We start from the raw sequence: 7765 nt of genomic DNA, 5'->3' as shown, positions 1-7765 counted from the left end.
TCAATCCTAAGAACAGAAAACCAAGTTATCTTTTTGGTGTTAAGCATGAAACTGGGTCTTTGTTTGAAAAAGCAATATCTGATGTTTCCTCTTTTTTCAAGTCAAACAACTGGGCACTTCTGTATGACACATCCCCATACCCCTGCCTTGGAATTTTGTTGTGTCAGGCACTGCTGACAGCTAACAAACTGCTGTGTGAAGGGTGATGCGTACCCTCACAAAATTCCTGAGCCTGCAAAGGAAAGAAAAGGCCTCTGCCTCTAACAGGGAGAGTACATTTATAGAGATTCTCTTCTCCTTTCATGCAGCAGGAATCTGTCTCAGGATAAGATGGCTCTCTCCATCTCCAAGCAGAGAATTTGTCTGGTACCCACCCCAGTTCCCCTCCTGACCCTCTGTTCATTGGCAGGCGCATATGCACTTCAGATCACTAACTACTTGCGCTGCCAAAGTCCCAACACATTTCCAGCCAATTCTACATCACAGGAGTTTAGCCCATAAATAATAATTGAAAATGTGATATTTGAGTAAAACATAAAAATCCAACAAATGTAACAGCCAAATCATTTAACGCAATCAAGGTATTTTATACTGATTGATTGACACACACAGGGTTTAAATTAAGCAACCAAAATGAAGACAATAAAATTAATTATTGCTTAGGGTAGGAGACTCGGCACAGAGTTTTGCCGCCTGCCTTTGTCAGAGCACTGCATTAATATGGGTCAACAGTTACAACACCTTTAATGTCTAGCACATAAACCATCATCTAAGAAGTGTTTGACTTGCTTATCACCATCTGTCATTTAAAGAGATCTTATTTGAACTCCACTGCTGTCAACCTCATAAAAGACTTCATTTTTATACTTAGATTCTGGATAGACCATGGGAGGAAACATTCCTGTAGCATTTTTGATTGAGGCATCTTTTTTTCCTCCTACAGGAAAAAGATGGCATTCTGCCCAGGTATACTGGCACATTGAACATAACGTTCAAGCTACCCTACAATCGAGCTTGGACTAAACATTCTTGAAGACAACACAATTCAGTGTTGATCACTTTCTTTACATTTCATTCTGTGCTATGTTCTCCTGTGAAATCCTTGAAGCCAAACAAACAAAATAAATAACAGGATGCACTTAATGTGCTTACAGAATTATAGGGTTTTGAGAGATGGCATGGTATCCTGCTAGAAGCCATAAAAATACCCCAGCTGTTTCATAGTGTGCAGAAAATATATTGGTTTTACATTTTATAATTTCAAACTCTGTTGTCAACAGGCAACTTACGTTATTTTATATTCCACTCATCACAACCCACCATAATTCCCATGGCAGAGCAAAGTAAAATATATTCCTCTGTGCTGACACTACTTATTGTTTTTTTGTCTCCTATAAATGATTTGTGGCCCTGCTTTGAATTTTGGTAAGAAAGTGCATTTCCAGAAGCTTTTATAAGAAACAGCACATTGTACAGCTCAGGAGATTCAGTCTCTTAGGAAACAGGAAAAGGCCATTTGGCTTTTTCTCACAGCCATTTATGTTTTCTCCCATTTCTTTTCGCCAATGTCCTTCAGGCTTCTCTTTTCAGAGAAATTCATCAAGCAGCTATTGAATCTATTAATCCCCTGCTTTAGTGCCCATCAGCCTACATCTTCCTCAGGTAATCATTGTAAGTCCTCTACAGCCTCCTCGTAAGGTCCAGGTCAGACTATCTCTTCTATTTCTATTTTATTGTTCATTCAAAGACTATCAGGTGATAATTGTCAAGAGCAAAGGAGAAGTTGACACCATTGTCGAGGAACCTAAAAAAGATTAGGAGCTCTGCCCAAGGCTTTATACTTCACTGGTTTCAAACATCTTACCCAAACATTGGCTATCCGAGTCATAAAAGAGGCCAGATTTTTTTGAAGAAGATTTATACATCTCACACTGAAATATTATATCTTCATGGAACTTTCTTTGGCCTCCTCAAGTCATAACCTGTTTTGACAGGGCTATCTTCTCAGGGCCTCCCGGTTTGTGTTGAAGGAGGGAATTGAGAACGGAACGGTAAATTGTGGCTCTCACGAGGGGTTGGTAGAGGCTCTGTCTGTTTCAGGGATCTGCTCTGATAGTCTCCACGGATAAAAATGTGAGATCTTGTTGAGAAGAGAACAAACTGCTTCCTCAAAATGGTTCAAAGTCAAGTCAGCTCAGTCTAAATCTACCTTACTGATATTTATGAATGAAGCTTCTGTTTAACCAAAGAAATAAAACTACAGAGCAAAAAAATCATAACAAAACCACCCGCATTAGTAAGAAAATTATAAACCACAATTAAAGTTTCCATCTGAAAAACATTATTAAGTTTCCTTAAAACACTTCCAAGCTTGGAATTACATTTATGACAATTCAAGTAATCAAGAATCACATGCATTAAGTTCTTTGCAAATTCAGTTAATCCTCACATCAACTAAGGTGTGAGTGCTATTATTTGCCCATTTTATAGCTAAAGATGCCAGGCCCAGAGAGGTTAAATAGCCTGTTAGAAGTTACACAGCTAGAAGTGGTGCAGCTGAAATTTAAACCCACGCCCTGTATCCGGAGACTACGCTTTACCCATTAGACATACTGCTTCCCAATTTACTACTGTGATCGTTCCTTTATACTTTGCAAATCACTTGTATTTTACTTATTTCCTGATACTTCCCAATAAACATCTCCCTAGTTTTTTAGGTCTCCATTTTTATTAGTAAACATATAAATGAAGTTTTAAACAAAGGAATCCATCTTCCTTCTTAAAGGGTGCTTATATTTAGAACTGTAAGCAAAATGCCATTTCCTCTTGATGTGTACTGAGTCATCAGAGTTTATCCACCACGGCAGGGAGAGATGAGGCTGTAGGGATATCAAGGGAAGCCACAGAGCAAACGTAAAATTCACGCCTAGCTCCCATTTATTGCAGACTTATTACATGTTTCATAAAAATGGTCTTTTAAAATCTGCCCTACGAATGTTTAGGCTATGTGTATTTTCTTTATTCTAAAAATAAGGAAAAAGAGGTTTAAGGTTCCACAGATAAGTTATGGAATTAGGTTTCAAGCCCAGGTCCCTGTCTGAGTCCCTCACTACCCAGAGCCTAACCTCTTTTCCTCTGCATTGATTGCAGTTAGGAACACTGGACTCCTTTACTTGATAATCTGAAATTCACCTTTCAGAAATGTTGTGAGTGTCAGAATTTGTTTCAAAATTCAGCGAAAGAATGCCATGCTATATATATTAGGCTTAAGTCTCCAGGATGGGGAATTATTTAGTCAGATTCCCAAGGGAACGGGTTCCATTTTATTTCATTAATCTGAAGTAAGCAATTCATATTTTCACACAACCTCATTTCCATTCATTCAGCTGTATTGAAGCCAGTTCCTGTGGTTGGCTTCTTCATTGTTCGGGAGAGATTTCATCAACTAATTGAAAGGAACACAGCTCTGTCCTCAGCAGAGCTAAATACATACAACAATTTCACCACCAATGCCAGACACATTATCAGTGTCCTGATCTTTGGCCTTTGATACTTTCAAGAGATGTCCCAGGGGAAATCTTTAGCTGGAATGTTAATCTGTTGCTTCTCTGACCTTCTACACATGTACCACATTATTATTACAACCCACATGCTTCTCTTTTCACGCTGTCATTTTGACAATAGAACCATCGGGCAATTCATCGTTAGACTAGATGGCTGGAACAAAGTGCATACCAGTAAGTGAAATCAGATTGGCTAATGGTATTGTTTAAAATGCAATAACATTTCTCTTCTGAAATTCACCCAGATTTCAAATGATATGTCATGCCTGTGGGATGCTCTGCAACAATTAGCTACTGGTGATTCATCAAAGAGTCCCAGGGTAGGGATTTCTTTTTAACTTTTTTCTCAACATGCTTTAGAAACATAAATTAGTCCCTGGATTGCATCGGTGTGGATTTATCACTCAAGTTTCCTGTCTTTACCCTCTTTCTTCTTTCATCTGGCAGATGTTTGTTTCATCTTCAGATTTACTGAAAGTGGTGCCGGAGTCTGAGAGCATTTAGCAATACTAAAAAGCCATTTCTTTTAAGACTCTGCTTAAATGTTAAATGTCACCTCCTTGGAGAGGACTTCTTTTGACCTCTCTACTTAACATAAACCCACTCCTGTTAGTATCTATCCTCTTTATCCTGCTTTCTTTTTCTTTATATCACCTCTCATCACCTGTCACATGATATATTTATTCATTGGTTGACAGTCTGTTTCCCACCACTAGTTCCATGATTACAGGGACTTCATTTATCTGTTCACTGCTCTCTTTGCAGCGGCTAGGGCAGTGCCTGGCTCAAAGCCAAGGGGGTTGTTTTGTGTATTCTTTTATGAGATGGTCAGGCAGGTATGGCCACAAGAGGAGACATAAAAGAGGCTCAGGAAAACAAAATTTATTCTACTCACAGGTCCTAGAGACAGGAGGCACAGCACACCACACAGGGCCATATGAGAAAGACACCAAGGTGGTCAGGAAGCAGAAGACAGGTGCAAAGGGAAGGTTTAGGCTACTGTTTCTATCGAAGTTTCTGAGGGAAAGGCAAGGCAGGGCAGGGTGAGCAATTTAAGATTGGCTGGCTTGAATAATTGTGATGAGCTTTGGGCTATAGGGGCAATCCTCTGTTGCCTGGCCCCGGGATGATTAAGGCACAGGAATAGTGCATCCTGGGGTGTGGAGGTCCATAGAGGAGGCATCGCTCTGAACTGGTTTGTTTGCAGATCAAAGACACGCGCCCTGCTGTGCTCTCTACCACCTGTAAGCAGGGGCTCAAAAAACATTTGTATTTGTCAAGTGACAGAGAACCTTCTACTCTAAAACATATAGATAGGGTGATGTTATTGAGGCACACGAGCTGCAAATCTCACCAATAACCAATAGGCATTTTTCTGTTATGACCATATAATGAAAGCAGAGGAAAGAATATTAAACACAAATTCCTGTTTCTTTCTAGTCCAACCTTACCAACTGAAGCTTTTGAAAAATATGCCATTGGAAAGCTCTAGTCTGTTTTACTTTACGGAATCTTTTGCTATGCTTCATGCCTTACCATCATTTTCAAACATATAGAGAGTAACCAAGGTTTGTTTAAAAATATTTCATCTTAGATGCCAGGAAGCTCTGAAGCTGTTATGAATAGAGCTTTTATCTATATACTTGAGCCAAAGACAGGATACCTCTTTTTATTGCACTTTGCTTTATTGCTCTTCTCAGATATTGCATTTAACAAATTAAAGATTGGTGATAGACTGCCTTGAGCAAGTCTATCAGTGTCATTTTTCCAACAGCATGTGCTCACTTTATGTCTCTGTGTCACATTTTGATAATTCTTGCAATATTTTAAATTTCTCATCATTATTATATCTGTTATGGTGATCTGTAATTAGTGATCTTTGAAGTTGCTACTGTAATTGTTTTGTGCTGCCATGTACCATGACCATATAAAATGGCACACTTAATTGACAAATGTTGTGTATGTTCTGACTGCTTCACCAACTAAACATTCCCTCATCTTTCCCCTCTCTTCAGGCCTACTTATTCCCTTAGACATGACAATATTGAAATTAAGACAATTAATAACCCTACAGTGATCTCTAAATGGTCAAGTGAAAGAGTCACATGTCTCTCACTTTAAATCAAAAGCTAGAAATGATTACGCTTAGTGAGGAAGGCATATTTTGAAAGCCAAGATAGTCTGAAAGATAGACCTCTTGGGCCAAATAGATAGCAAACTTGTGAATGCAAAGAAAAAGTTCTTGAAGGAAATTCAGGAAACTCCACTGAACACGTCAACAATAAGAAAGCAAAACAGCCTTATTGCTGATATGGAGAAAATTTGAGTGGTCTGGATAGAAGATCAACTCAGCCCGAACATTCCCTTAGGCAAAAGCATAATTCAGAGCAAGAACCTAACTCTGTTCAATTCTATGAAAGCTGAGAAAGGTGAGGAAGCTTCAGAAGAAAAGTTTGAAACTAGCAGATGTTGGTTCATGAGGTTTAAGGAAAGAAGCTGGCTCCATAACATAAAAGTGCATGGTAAAGCAACAAGTGCTGATGTAAAAGCTGCAGCAAGTTATCCAAAACATGTAGCTAAGATTATTAATAAAGGTGGCCACATGAAACAACAGATTTCAAACAGCCATCTATTTGAAAAAGATGCCAACTAGGACCTTCCTAGCTAGAAGAAAGAAGAAAGAAGAAAGAAGAAGAAAGAAGAAGAAGAAGAAGAAGTAGTAGTAGTAGTAGTAGTAGTAGTAATAATAATAATAATAGTCAATAACTTATTTCAAAGCTTCAAAGGACAGGTTGACTCCTTTGTTAAGGGCCAATGCAGCTGGTGACTTTAAGGTGAGGCCAATGCTCATTTACCATCCCCAAAATGCTAAGGCCCTTAAGAATTATGCTAAATCTACTCTGCCTGGGCTCTATAAATGGAATAGCAAAGCCTGTATGACAGCACATCTGTTAACAGCATGGTTTACTGAATATTTTAAGCCTGCTGATGAGAGCTACTACTCAGAAAAGAGATTGCTTTCAAAATATTACTACTCGTTGACAATGCACCTAGTCACTCAAGAACTCTAACAGAGATGTACAAGAAAATTAATATTGTTTTCATGCCTGCTCACATAACATCCATCTATAAACCATTAATCAAGGAGCAATTTCAAATTTCAAGTCTTACTTTTTAAGAAGCACATTTCATAAGGCTATAACTGCCATGGATGGTGATTCCTCTGATGGATCTGGGCAAAGTAGATTGAAAACCTTCCTGAAAGGATTCACTATTCTGGATGCCATTAAAAGCATTCCTGATTCATGGGAGGAGGTCAAAATATCAACATTAGCAGGAGTTTGAAAGAAGTTGATTACAACCTTCATGGATGACTGTGAGGGGTTCAAGACTTCAGTGGAGGAAGTACCTGCAGATACAGTGGAAATAGCAACAGGACTAGAATTAGACATGGAGCCCCAAGATATGACTGAATTGCTGCAATCCTGTGATAAAACTTTAATGGATGAATTATTGCTTCTTATGGATGAGCAAAGAAAGTAGTTTTTTGAGGTGAATCTACTCATGGTGAAGATGCCTGAACATTGTTGAAATGACAACAATAGATTTAGAATATTATATAAACTTAGTTGATAAAGCATCATTGGAGTTAGAGAGGATTGACTCCAACTTGGAAAGAATTTTCTGCTGTCGGTAAAATGTTCTCAAACATCATCACATGCTACAGAGAAACGTTTTGTGAAAGGAAAAGTCAATTGATACAGCAAACTTCGTTGTCTTATTTTAAGAAATAGTCACAGACACCCCAACTGTCTGCTACCACCAACCTGATCAATTAACAGCCACCCACAGCCACCAACGTCAAGGCAAGGCCCTCCTCTAGCAAAAAGCTTACAACTTGCTGAAGGCTCAGATGATTTTTAGCAGATTCTAGCAATACAGAATTTTAAATTAAGGTATGTACATTGTTTTGTAAGATATAATGCTATTTCACACTTAATAAACTATAGTGTAAACATCACTTTTATATGCACTGGGAACCCAAAAAATCTTTGAGACTCACCTTATTGCAATATTCACTTTATTGTGTGGTCTGGAACTGAACCCATGATATCTTCAAGGTATGCCTGTAATAGTAATAACCGGAAAATCTTCTAAGATTGGAGGATAACATGTATGTATGTTTCTGGGGAGAGGACACA

The 7765-nt window shown here is 38.5% G+C and overlaps 1 pseudogene; it reads left to right on the top strand.

Annotated features, from left to right (window-relative positions):
• Window positions 1-538: 538 nt before the first annotated feature.
• On the top strand, window positions 539-7487 carry LOC129533559 (tigger transposable element-derived protein 1-like; annotated as a pseudogene).
• The last annotated feature ends 278 nt before the right edge of the window (window positions 7488-7765 follow it).

Source organism: Gorilla gorilla, chromosome 4, assembly GCF_029281585.2.
Source record: "Gorilla gorilla gorilla isolate KB3781 chromosome 4, NHGRI_mGorGor1-v2.1_pri, whole genome shotgun sequence".
Taxonomy (NCBI): domain Eukaryota; kingdom Metazoa; phylum Chordata; class Mammalia; order Primates; family Hominidae; genus Gorilla; species Gorilla gorilla.
This window is presented reverse-complemented; position numbering and strand designations above follow the sequence as displayed.